Source organism: Rhinolophus ferrumequinum, chromosome 6 (assembly GCF_004115265.2).
Source record: "Rhinolophus ferrumequinum isolate MPI-CBG mRhiFer1 chromosome 6, mRhiFer1_v1.p, whole genome shotgun sequence".
NCBI lineage: Eukaryota > Metazoa > Chordata > Mammalia > Chiroptera > Rhinolophidae > Rhinolophus > Rhinolophus ferrumequinum.
In genome coordinates this window covers 34,855,540-34,868,542 of record NC_046289.1, presented here as the reverse complement: position 1 = coordinate 34,868,542, position 13,003 = coordinate 34,855,540, and the positions used below count along the sequence as shown (strand labels likewise).

At 39.3% G+C, this 13,003-nt stretch overlaps 1 protein-coding gene across 1 annotated transcript in view; it reads right to left on the bottom strand.

The window, feature by feature from the left end:
• Positions 1 to 13,003, bottom strand: part of RTN1 (reticulon 1) — a 172,240-nt gene that overhangs the window by 101,306 nt on the left and 57,931 nt on the right. The gene's annotated exons all lie outside the window — the stretch shown is intronic.

Genomic DNA, 13,003 nt, shown 5'->3' with positions numbered 1-13,003 from the left:
CGGGAGCTCCGAGGCTGTGATAAAACACTCATTCCCCAAGATGAACAAGACTGAGACATCACTCTTGTCCATCATTATTTAACATGTCAAGTTTTCAAAGAATTTGGGCAACCTTAGTCAATAAAGGACTATTTTTGCTATTTTAGAGATGGGGGAAATTAGGGCTCAGAAAAAGATGAAAAGATGGATTCCTTATGAAACCCTGTGGCTGCGTCTCTGGGATCCCTGTGAATGAACTCCAGGTAAATGGCCCAGCTTGATAATGAGTGCTTCAGTGCATCCGTCATCGGACTCCCTCGGAGAAGGTTTAAGTTGTGCCCAACATATGCTGCATCCCGTCTCTAATGAATCACGTTACTGTAAAATTTCAGAGCAATGAGTTTCAGACGGTTTGCTATAAATTAATACAGTAATAAATTTGTTAATTAAGGATATAATTTCTTACCTTAAGGTAGTTCATAAATTAAATCTTAATTGCATTTTCCTTTCCTTAAGTATTTTATTATAAGTGTTTCTCATGTCAGAGCCCCAAAGATAGTAAAGTGTAAATCTATGAGACATATGGGTATTCTGTCTCATTAGCTATAAACTATTATCATGCCTAGTTAGTTATATTAGAAAAACATTCTCATAATTTATTTCTTGTTATAGTAAAACAATATTGTATCAAATCTAATTAAGAAAAAACTAAAGATAGTACTATGTCATGTAATTTACTCTTGTGATCCCAAGAATAAATGAGGAAATATTACATATCTATTACATAGCTATTGATGCAAAAAGTTAATTTCTGATAAATAAACCAGCACAAAAAAAGAGAAGTCATTTTAAGCCAGCAACAATATTAATTTACAGATGATAAATATTCTCATTTTGGATTAAGTCCTTAATATCTAAGGAAAGTTAATTTTTCTGTAATTATCAGAAGTAGTTTTTCCATCAACTGAAGAGTCTCCTGAAGTGAGCAATTCATGCCTCTGTGTCTAAGATTTAACAGGAACAAGCACATAAAGTTAAAAGTACAAGATATCAAAAAATACGGTGAATGTTTAAATTTTTTAAAAGTTTATTATAGTAAAAGACAAATTGCTATTAATCCCCCTCAACATACTCTTTGAACACCTTATCCCATCATTCTTGTCCTTTCTGAAGCAGTTCTGGAAGCCTTCTTTCATGAGTGTCTTTAGTTGCACTGTCGTGGCTGCCTCGATGTCCTGAATCGATTCAAAATGTTTACCTTTCATGATCATTTTGACTTTGTGGAAGAGCCAGAAGTCTCATGGTGCCAGATCTGATGAATAAGGTGTGTGAGGACACACCATAATGTTCTTGACAGAAATTTCCATATACCAGAAGTGATGTGTGACACCTAGCCTTTCCATTGTGATCACAAAATACGATGAATGCTGCTGCCGATTGCCATCCAATGGAAAGGCAGGGATCGTCGATACAGGAATTGGCTTGTCGAACCTTAGTAAGAGTGTGTTACAAGTTTCAACTTGTTGGTTCAGTCAATCAGGTGTGAGCTATGGTTGAGAGAAGGTATGTTTTCAAGTGTGATCATGATAAATCATCCTCCATCATGACAATGCTCCATGTCACACATCACTTCTGGTATATGGCAATTTCTGTCAAATAAAAACATTACAGTGTGTCTTCATCCACCTTATTCACCGGATCTGGAACCATGCAACTTCTGGCTCTTCCCCAAAGTCAAAATGATTCAGTATATAGAGGCAGCCATGACAGCACAACTAAAGACATTCACGAAAGAGGACTTCCAGAACTGCTTCAGAGAGTGGCAAGAATGATGGGATAAGCGTGTTCAAAGAGAGGGGGAGTATTTTAAGGGGGATTACTGGCAATGTGTCATTTACTGTCATAAATTTTTTTTTTAAACATTCAGTTTGATCACACCTCGTAAATGGGAGCACTGTCATTTCTCAGTTATTCAGCGGCTAATTTACCCTGGCTTTTCATTTACTGTCTTTTTTCTTCCATCTACCCTTCTTTTGACCATCTCATTAATTATCTTACCCAAAAGAAAATGAAAGAAAAGGACTATAGATGGGAAAAGAAATGAATATTCAGCCCATCCTCTGGCACTGCATTTTTGGCACTTTCAGAAAGGAACATCATAATTGGATGATGGAACATAATGACAGAAATGAGGATTTTAGATTACCCGAAAGTTTTATCCATCTATGCCTTCCTTCCTTTCTTCTGTGTTAATGAAGGTGACTTACTGTTATTTGTCTATTATTGAAAGATTGGGATTGACCTATACACATAAACTAGAACGTCAGATTTACAAATCTTGGGCTAGTACACACACTGTGGTAAAAGAGTATCTATAGTGAACTGCCAGTTCCACTTAAATGAAAGGAAAGCTTGAAATACCTTAATTAGCAGAATTAAACCATAATACAACTGCTGAGTTAATGATAGCATAGCCCTTTGGTGTTCTATGGCAAATAATGTGAGTTTCTTAATAAATTGACTTTAAAAATTGCTGAATTTCCCCCCATAGCATTCTGCATCTCATCTGGTATGGAACCAACTCTGAATAAAGAGTGTATCGATGTGATTTATAATCTATAAAATACTATACAGATTATTATAATTTGGCTCTGGAGGGTTGTTGGTTTCTTTCAACCTCTGCAGTTTTAGTTGTGTCACCTGCTGTTTTAGCTGTGTCAACATGGGCAAAATTGAGAGCTGAAGTAATTAGGCACATAATTCAGGCCAAAAATACGAGTGAGGAAGAAGCTATTTGGCAATCTCTCTCTACACTGATCAAATTCAGTTCCTAATAGTCCAATTTTTTATTTTCTCCCCAAAGGCCTCAAATAAAAACATGTGAAGTCAATGAAATTCAAGTAATTTTCATTCGGAATCTAATATTTATATATATATATTTTTAATGTTTCCCTTCTGAAAAAAACACAATCAACATGGATAAATTGGGTCACAATACTTCATCACCACCATAGAGTTGAACTCTGGGGAGTGGTAGGTGTGGTAAAGTCAGCCAAGCACTAACTCACAAACATCCACAAATATCCCCACAGGGGGAAAGCATAATCATAAGTCCCTCCTCTAAAAAAAAAAAAAAAAATCTTCCTGATAATTAAAGTACCATCTTTTTCTCATTAATTGAAGAGGCAAAAATGGCCAAGTAACTACTTCTATATTGCTTTACTGAATTAACACTTCAGGGGAAAATTGTTGCAATAATAAACAGAAACCACCTGCAAAGCTATGGCAGCAATGGCTTCCTGTCCACCTAGACATGTACCCTTCCATATTACACAGGTGTTGCTGGGATATAGTTGCCCAGCCAGAGGCTACATTTCCCAGCTCCCTTCCTAAGTGAGAGCATGTGACTAGTTCTTGCCAATAGGATGTGAGCAGAAGTGATGTGTCACCTCTGAGATGATTAAGAAGGGAGTATCTCAGCCACCTCTCCTGTCTACTGCCTGAATGTATCTGTCCCCTATAACCTTGAAAACCTTGGAATATATCTTAGATTTTATGTGAGTCAGAAATAAACCTCTATTGTGTTTAGCCAACGATACATTTTTGGCTTTTTAAAAATAGCAGCTAGCATTACTCCAACGTAGACAAAACTTATCACAGTATTTTTAACCTCTCACTAGGATGCTTTTTTCCCTAGATGATGATGATATCTAACTCTCATGAACTGCTTACTGTGTGTTACCAGTATCAACTCACTCAACTTCTGTAACAGGCCCATGAGGTAGGTACTATTCATTATTCCCATTTTACAGATGAGAAAACTGAGGCATAGTAAGGTTAAGGGCACATAACCTTACTAACAGAACAGAAATTAAACTGAAATACCAGATGATGCATCTCCAGACCAAAAATAAGACACTTTTTACTCTATATTGTATATGACAAATATCAAGTTCCTCCGTTTCAATGTATTTTTTATAGATTCTGTAAATAGGCCATAGAAATTGTGGACTGGTAGCCTGGTTAATTAAAAAGACAATTCATTCATAGAATAGCAAATTGTATCTAATAACCAAAGAAGAGAAGCTGTATGAAATCTGAACTGTTCCTCTCACAACCAGGAATAAGAAGTTTTAAATTGGGGGTAGCAGAGATCATGCAATATAAATAATATCCAGCGACAGAAAATTAAATAAAATTTGATTCACTAAGATGCCACATCATAATCAAGCTGAGCTCTTTTCTATCATTTTCCTTTTTATTCTGCAGTCAAAAGCCTAGTGTGTCTTGGAGAATAAATAATTGGTGCCAACACTTACGAGGAAAACATCAGTTGCTGAGCCATTGTTCTTCTCTCTTCTCATTTCTGACAAGGTCCATGAAATATGAACATTTTTCATCTTGAAGTGTTCGTAGGGGGAGCACTTTAGCCCTTGTCTTTGCCTCATTTGCCCAATGAAAAGGCTGAGCCTTCCTCTGCTGGGGGCTGGGGGGCGCTAAGGAGCTTCAGTCTACCCTCTGGGGCCTGCCTGCACCCTCTCCGACACTCCTTTGGGGAGGCATACCTGCCCTTCTCCTTCATCAAGCAGGAAATTTTGCAGGGGACCGGGTGAAAACTTCATTTCAGGAGGAAAAAGAAGCCCATTTTACCACTGCAGGTCCAAGCTATGCCCTCCACCCCAGGTTTACCAGAAACAAAGCAACCATGCAGGCTCGAATCTGAGGGGATGGGTTCAGAACTCAGAGGGGCGGGAGTGAGATTAATCGGCATCTGAAACTCCCACAGATACCCTAAATTATTTATTGAGCCATAGCTCCCAAACTAAAAATAATCCACCTGCCATGGCTGACAGGCAATGATGTTTGAGTGTTCATCTGGGGTGACATGCCCCTCGCCTAAGAAGACTGAATGCGTCAGCATGAGCGAATGTGGTCCCTTGGCTGCCTCAGTACCAGAATCCTGCCCACAGCGCAGAAAAGCACACAGACTCTCCGCCTTGCTCTCTCCTTTGTCTGATGCCACATTATTGGACGAGAGCAAAGGCGACACGTCATCATCACGGGCATCATGGCTCATCCATCTTCCCTTGGTTTAGAGGCATACCCTCCAATCTGGAGGTCTGCTTGCCTTTGCTTATGTTTGTTTGTCTTTCATCACGGCCCACAGACTTTTTACCCCTCAATGGTTCCTCTTCTTCCGGTAACAGCTACTCCTCAGTTGGAATAGAGCACTACATCCTTAGCGGCAAGAATGAGACCACATCCCCTTTTAGCAAAATCTCCTTTGAAGTTTGTGCTGACCCAGTGGCTTTGTTATCTAAATGCCCTTTTGTTATGACTGGTACCTACTGCTGGCTCTTTCTTCCCTTTGGCCATTGACTTGGTAGTACTCCTTGCAAACAATTTCTTTCTGGAACAAAACAGAAGTCAATGACGGCTTCTTCAGCTCAGCCGAACGATGTGCTCATGCTGGACTCTGAATCCCAGCCAAATGCCTCTTTTTCAAGAGTTAGGACCAAGGGGCTATACTCCCTTTTGTGGGGAATGCATAGATGTCTAATGAGATGGACACTACATTTTCAGTAAAATAGAAAGTGTTTTCTAAGTCTTTAGAAATCAAAGATGAGGGAAAGTCAAGACAAGGAAAACCAACATTTATTTTGTCTTTCTTGTGCCAAGTCAGGGTTGTATGGTGAAGCTTCCACCTGCCTCTGTTTCTTGCTCCAAGTTCACCCTTGCTCTCCGCTTCCCGGGTACAGTGGCTTTCTTTCAGTTCCTTGGATGCACTGTGCTCTGCTGTTCCCTGCCTGGAAAATATTTTCCTCCCTCTTCACCTAACAGCAGGTCCTCATCCTTCAGATCTCTGCTCACTCACCGCTTCCTCCAGAAAGGCTGTCCTGATTTCTCTGTCCAGGTCAGTGTCTCTGTCATGGACTCTCCTCGTCCCACGTGGCTCTGTTTTGAAGCACAGATCACAGTTGTAATTTTACATTTATTTTTGTGATGATTTTCTCTGACTAGGTGCTACGCTCCATGACAGCAGGGATCATGGCACTTTAATCCATGTATTGAATTAATGAATGAGTGCCTTTCTTTAATTCTCAGAAAAACTCGTGCTGTAGATATTTTAAACTCAATTTTTAAAAAATATAAAGAAGCACCAGTGTTGGGTTAAATGATTTGTCCAAGTCACAGTAAGTCAAGGAGTTTGAGACCATACTTATTCATGCATTCATCCAATATTTATGGAGTGCTCACGTCACGCATGGTTTTCTCTGTACCAGTCAGTGGACTAAAACAACAAATAACTAACAGTTCTTTTAGGAACTCCTTGTCTGTGTGAGCAAAAGAGGTTTGTAAACAAATAAGTCAAATAAAAGATGGCACAGGTGGGTATGTTTGTCCAACCGACAGCAGGCGTACATAGGAGGAGATGGGCAGGTCCCTGTGAAGGGCAGTGAATCCTGAAATACAAGCAAGTGTTTACCAAACAGACCAGTAATAAGGTCATAAGGGTGGAGGGAGCCCTGGAAGCAAAAGCATGAAATTCAAAACCATGAAATCAAGACCCCTGAGACAGAGCAAACAGATTGGAGGTGCAGGAACATAGATTAGAAGGCTGGAGAGGGCAAGGTCAGGTCAGGGACGGCCTTGTATGCTGTATAAGGACCTCGCACATGACACTATAGCTATGGGGAGTCACTTTAAGCAAGAGAGATCTGAGCAGATTTCAGAAAAGTCCCTCCGGAAGTAGAGAGTGATAGGCAGATTGGGGCAGGTGAGTCTGGAAAGTGAAAGGTCACTTCCAGGATAGAGCAGTGGTCCGTGAGAGCCGTAATAAAGACCAGAACTAGAGCTATAGCAGTGGGGATGGAGAGGAGTAGATACAGGAGATGTTAAAGAAAGAGACATCAACAGGATTTGATACCTTTTGGGTAGGAAAGCTGAAGTGAGGGAGATGCTCCAGTTTCAGGCATGTCTGATTGGGTGGATGGTAATACAACCTTCCGCCATATGAAGGGGAGAAAGAGGTTTGGGAAGACAAAATAAATTTTATTTGGTGTCCACTGAATTTAAATTGCCTGGGAAGCGTGTAAGTGGAGCTGACCACTGGGCGAGAAAAATGAATGTGGGAAACCTCAGCTTCATGTTGGAAGGTGGAGCCGGGGTTGTGAATGAGGTCATGGTGAAGGCGACAGAGAGAGAACACAGAACCCCAAGGAACCAAACCTACATTTCTGGTGGGGACCGAGGAGCTGGAGCCAGTAAAAGAGACAGGAATTCCCAACCTGTTTCTTCTATACAATAGAGAATGGTGAACGGCTCCTACCATATAAGGAAAATCATAATCTCCTCATATATCATGTTCCTTTTTTAGACATTTTCATGGAGTTTTGGCACATTCTTACCAGGCTGCTTAGTGATTCTGAGAATTTGCCTGACCTCTTTTAGAGAACCTAGTCCATCTCTGTGCATACACATTGAAACTGTCCTTATATTGCTAAGGTCTTTAATTATTGCTTATAACCTCACTGCTTTTCTTCCTTCCCCTACCTCTCCCGTGCAATCTCAGAGGAGGACATTAAGGCAAAGATGTCAAATGATTTCACAAGGATGACATCACTGGTCAATAGCAGGACTTTAAACTCTGAATCGTTGAGCTTCCCTTTTACACTTAAGTTCTATCAGGACTTGAAAGAAAAATTCATAGATAACCCTGCACTAATTTCCTGCGCATTCTGGCTGTGGTCCTTTATTCACCACTCTTGGGCAGGGCACTGCTTATGTACTGGGAGTAAAAGACGTGATCCTCCTTCTCAAGTAACTTCCCTCCTGGTAGGAGGCTGGACTTGCTGGCTGAAGGCACTGTGATTGGTACTGTGAAAAGGTCTTTGCAGGCGTCACCAAGGGTGGAGAGGACGTGTCGAATTCTATTCTGAGGTCCGGAGAGGAGATGCAATGCTTGCACTGAAACCTAACTTTCTTAGCATATAAATATAACCATAAAAGCAAAGAAATTCAAATAAATTAAAGAGAATCTATGGCCAATATTAACAAAACTTAACATCATCTTGGATTTATATCCAACTGCCATGAAACCAAGAGGAAGCTCGGGGGAAGAAAAACCGTAACAGAAGCAAGTGTTACCTAACGGCCAACCATCCAGGAGATAATCAAAGTTGGTGGTTATCCAACGCAAGAGAAAATATGGAACAGAACCATTTTAACTGAATGAAGAAGCTACAGAAAGAAGAGAGCTAAAGTCTAATGCAAATCTCAGATCTCTTTAGTTCACTTTACCAGTTTTTTCTCCCTCCCTCCCTCTAAACTATTTAAGGTCAACTCTATTTCTATTTGTTTCTTTTCATTGCTTCTCACAAATCAAGGACTGAGAAGACTGTGAGTTATCACAACACAAGTTCATTTTGGTAGCAGTGAGTCCAATTATATCATAGAGAGCAAAGTAAATATAGGAAGGTGCTGCAAAACCATTCGATCCACAAATATTTATTCAGTTCACTTGCAGATTGTAACAGTAGTAGATATGATGTTAGAGGTGGATGCATTCATCTTGGAAGTAGAGTGGAAGCCTCCCAAATTCTGATTCTACCTCCCCTTTTCCCTGTAGCACCATCATTGGATGCTACTTCAGGGCACAGCACTTGCATGGCAGGCATGTTTATTAGTACAGACTAATATGTACTAATTACATTGTAATAATGAGCAGAGCACACAAAGATCCTTTTGCTTCCAGCATCTCATTTAGTGCCCCAACAACACTATAGAACTACTGTCTTCTCCCACTATGCAGATCAGGAAACAGAAGTGTCTGGGCCAAGGTCACGTGGACAGAATGGGGAGCGGGGGGCCAGGATCTGAACCCAGGTCTCATTGATCCTAGAGCCCAGGCTCTCCATCACTCAGCCTTCTACTTGTTCAGAGCAGACCAGAACAAAGATTAGAGCAGACCTCTCGGACCTCTTCCCTTTTCTAATAACTTAATTGTAGACTTTAATATCTTCATAGAAACAAAAATCTCCAAAATTTCAGTCATCAACTGTTTATGTTCCTGTTCTGTTTCAGCTGTTGTTACCATATATGCTATTTTACTTAGTTATAATCAGGATATAATTTTGACTCTGCTTTTTCTACTCAATGTTATTTCAAAATCTGGCTCCATCTTCTAACATTGTTCACACCACTAGTCATTGTAATGGGCATAAAGTATTTCCTTCTGACTGTTATTTGGTTTCCTCCTAAATAATCATGGATAATTTTCATATACCCTTTCCCCTCTATTCCTATTATTATTAATTGTCATCGCTAGGTGTTTACACAGTATAAGAATTTCTAAAGTGTCCATCATTTAAAATTTAGCTTTCTTACACACTGAGTTCCTTGAATACATGACTTGATTAAAATGGCAAAAATATTGCAGTGAGTAGATTAGATAATAATTACTTTAAAAAATAAAAGAACAGCTTTTGAAACATCCCCAGAATGAAAACTAGACATTTCATGTGGATATGATGAGTCTATAGACAGAAAAGTGAGTCATACAGACATTGTTCTTGGACGATAAATACCCAGAAACACTACCCAACACAATCTATGTATGGAAAGGAGAAAGTACATTTGCATTTTAGTCTTCTTGTTTTGAACTCCTCTTTTACAATGAAAAGTAGCTGAGAACAAGAATTAAAGTTGAAAAGATTTAATAACTATCAATTTTTAAAATTTATTTTATTTTTTATTAAATTTATTGATGTGATATTTGTTAATAAAATTCTACAGGTTTCAATTCTATAATACATCATCTCTATATCACACTGTGTGCTCCCCACCTAAAGTTAAATCTCCTTCTGTCATCATATATTTGACCCCATTTACCCTCTTCTACCACCACCCCCTTACCCTAGTTCCGTGCCCGAGAGTGGGCACGGAACTGTTGTCTGTGTCTATGAGTTTTTGTTTGTTTTGTCTGTTTGTTGGTGCAATTTTTATATCCCACATATGAGTGAAATCATATGGTTCTTGACTTTTCTGACTTATATCGCTTAGCATGATAAGCTCAAGATCCATCCATGTTCTCTATAAACTTTGACAGTACAATTTTCCCCTGGGTTGGCACCGCTAAAACCATCTTAAAGCACCAATGAAACATCACGGCACACAGTTGCAGAAATGGGAAGAGTCAGCCAAGTCTCTTACCTAAATTAATTATTAAGAGCCAATAAAGAGGCAAAATGTAACTAAATGGATAAGGTAGAACAACATGTGATCATGATTTTCTAAGAGGCTATAATGTATCGTTTTTCAGGTCGAGGTTCTGATTTATAGCTGCCCTATTACTGCAAGAAAAGCATGCACTTCATCACCTCTTTCAAGCAGCTGCTAGGTAGTTGCTGAACTGCATCAATTATGTGTTGGTGCAATTTCTCTTTCCTGTCTCAGCAATAAGCTTTCCCTTTTCTTGTGGAGAATGGTTGTTTGATCATCATCCTAAAAAAAGGCAGTGGTGATGATTAGATCCAAGTTTACCTGTGGGCTATGTTGAGTGACGGTTTGGTGATGGCTGCAGTGGCCTTAATTACCCTGATCCCCTGTGCTGTGCTAAGAACTTGGCATACTTCGCATATGAGTATATCACCTCACTTACACCCCACAAATGCATAAAGAAAGCTCTGTCAATCTGACTTTACAGATGAAGAAAGCAGGCCAGAGACTAAGAAAGTTGCCCAAGGACACACAGCAATTGACCTAATTTCTAACGCATACTTATCTCTTGATCCCTAGGCTATGTTACCTTCATACATATCTATATATACATGTTTTCAATCAGTCAATCACAAATATCTCCAAAATTCCACTGTGTGTTCAGTAAGATGGAGAAAAATATACTCACCAAAGTTCTAGGTGAGGTAGGGAGTAGAGAGGGGACCAGGCAAAAAAGTCACCCTGGTAGAGCCACACCCGACAAGAGAAACAGTTGGAGTGGGGCTTGGGTGTTCTAGGGAATACCATCACCTAAATATTGTAAGGGGTGGAGGGTGAGATGACTGAGAATGTAGAAAACAGGGAGAGAGGACCAGTAGGTGAGGTGGTCAAAGCTGTGTGATGTGGGACGTGATTCCTCCCACACAGCCTTCCGATTTTCATCTGAAACTAAACTCACAGAATGCTCTGTGTATTTGGATTTCTTGTTGAGGGCAGTGAAGTAATAGAATCTCATAATCTTATAATTTCCCAATCTGGTCGTCAAAAAAATAGTATTTCATGGTTTGAATTTGTATTTTCCTGATTTCCAGAACGGGTACAAATCTTTACAAATGCTTGTTGGCTATTTGTCACTTCTTTTTCTGTGCACTAAATCTTCATATCCTTTGCACATTTTCTATTAATGACTTTCTATTAAGTTATTAATCTTTCTTCTATTACTTTGTTGGAACACTTTATCTATTATGATTATTAATCTTATCCTTATATGTGTTTCAAAAATTTCCATTACCACTATTTTCAACTTAAATTATGGTATCTCTGGCTGTACAGAAGTTTTATATGTGGCTAAATCTGTGGATCGTTGCCATTATGTCTTCTGGGTTTTGTGTATCGTGGTGAAAACATTAATAGCATTGGAGTATGCTTTGGTAGAGCCTTTTGGAACAGCAAGTCAGCAATGTTTCTTTTTTCATACTGAAAATTCACTTCTGTAAAACATACTGTTCCCTCTTCTACCAACATTTTGGTAGAAAGAAACTGTATACCATATGAAAATGTGTACTGCTGGAGTAGGTAAGAGATTCTTAGCAGCTGAGAAGTAATTAATGACTCTTGCTTCTATGACTGCGGGGGCATATTGCAGGGAAAATAGGACTGAAAACGAGAGTGGGCATTGGTAACTTCCTGGGCTTAGAGTTCTACTTTTTAACTGATACATTTTAATAACAGAAAGCCTTCCTGAACCTACTGATAGATTTAAATATATTTCTGATTGTCACTTCCCCCCCCCAGTTTGACCTGTTTTCATAGATTAAATAACATAGATTGATCCAGAGTTTACTTCAATGGATGAATCATGAAATAATGTCTTGACCCAGAGAGGCCTGTGTCTTATAACTGTAAATATGTTGGCTCATGTCCCAAAACAGCTGAGTTGTGTTTTGTTTTGTTTATTTTTTTAATCAACCCTCGTGCAGCCTTGGACACTCTTCCATGTACAGAATCATGTTTCCCAGTCATTATGTTAATCTAATTAATAACACTCATCAATGCTCAAGCTGTGTCGTCCTGCAACACTAATTTCATTTTTGTTCTTCTTAAAAGTCTCATTTTGCATTATGTAAGTGAATTTTTGTGTCAAATGATATAAGTACATTGCTAAAACCCAAATGAAAAATGTTAACAAAAGTAAAACACATTAGATCTAAGTGCCAAGATAAATTTTATCATCTGGTGCTTTGTCTCTACCTAAGTGCATTTGTTTCTCTCCCATCTGTTTGGAACCTTATTTCAGTAAATCAACATTTCTCCAAGAATTAATCTGGCTTCCATATCAAATGGCAAACACATTTGAAGAAACTTTGCATACTTTACTCTTTAGTCCCCATCATTACTCTCTATCACTATTATTATCACCATTACAGAAATAAAGAAACTGAGTCTGAAAAAGGTCAAGTAACTTGCCTGAAGTCATACAGTTCTGAAGTGGTATAATGGGAATTTGAACTAGTCTGGTCTCGCTTCAGACCCCCTGCTTTTTCCAAAACACAACACTTGCACCCTACACTCCTCATGAAGGTTGGGATGGTGGTGTTTGACTCGCACTCCAGGGTTGGAGCTATCAGTGGTCTCTCTTAGGAAAGGGTATATGTGAAGGAGGTCTTAAGGGCTGAAACTCCAGCAAGCATGGACCACACTGAAGGGAGTCCTTTCCTCTTCCTTCCAAAAATCTTCCCTGTGCTTTCTCTTACTGGGCACAAAGGCTCAGTAAATTTCCCCTCCAATCAGCAAACAGGGGGATGTA